Below are 924 nucleotides of genomic sequence, written 5' to 3'. Positions count from 1 at the left end.
CCTTCCCTTCCCTTCCCTTCCCTTCCCTTCCCTTCCCTTCCCTTCCCTTCCCTTCCTTTCCTTCTTTCCTTTTCCTTTCTTTTCTTCTCTTTTCTTATATTTTCTTTTCCTTTCTTTTCTTCTCTTTTTGTAGGGGGGAAAGGCAGAGCCATTGGGGTTAAGTGACTTGCCCAAGGTCATCTGACTGGTAAGTGTTAAGTGCTAAGTGTCTGAGGTTGGATTTGCATTCAGGTTCTCCTGACTCCAGGGCCAGAGTCACCTAGCTGCCCCGATACACCAAATTTCTAAATGCTGCTCCACTTCTGCCAACTGTTTGTTGGTTCAGCTTTTCCACCACATTAACAACAAACTGTTCATGCAAAGAGAAATGTTCTAATCTGTTGACATTATGTCTTCTTGTAATCATCTTGCCTTGGGGCTACTGCTTTTGTTGAATGTGAATAGTTAACTTGGAGAAGATAAGTCTATGATCAGTCCAGCACTCTACATCACTTAACGTCTTTGCCATGCTCACATTTTGTTTTCCTATAATGATGTAGTCTATCAAATGCAAAGGTTTGCAGCAAGGGTGCACCCACAAAGTTTTATTGTGTTTAGGTAAACAGAAGGTGATAAGAAGTTTGTGACACTCACAAGTCTTCAGTAGTAACTGTTGCCGCTTCTGACTCCATTCCTCCCAAGGATTCCCTGCCACATCTGATAGTCTGTGCCGGCTCTTATTATAGTCATCCAGAATTACAAGCTTGTCCTCTTTCAGAATTGATAAAGAGGGTCTCCAGGTCTTCATAAAATTTTTCTTTCACCTCATTAGATTTCATCATGGTGGGTACTTTCCTACGAGTAGAATTGCATTGTATGAATCTGTTATTTACTCCTTTTGGGAGGCATACAAGCTTGTTAACTAGATTGGTTTTGGTTGTGAAA

Source organism: Petaurus breviceps, unplaced genomic scaffold, assembly GCF_028583685.1.
Source record: "Petaurus breviceps papuanus isolate PSGF00001 unplaced genomic scaffold, PetGlider_PUasm1.0 221, whole genome shotgun sequence".
NCBI classification, from domain to species: domain Eukaryota; kingdom Metazoa; phylum Chordata; class Mammalia; order Diprotodontia; family Petauridae; genus Petaurus; species Petaurus breviceps.
Note: the sequence above shows the minus strand (reverse complement) of the source record.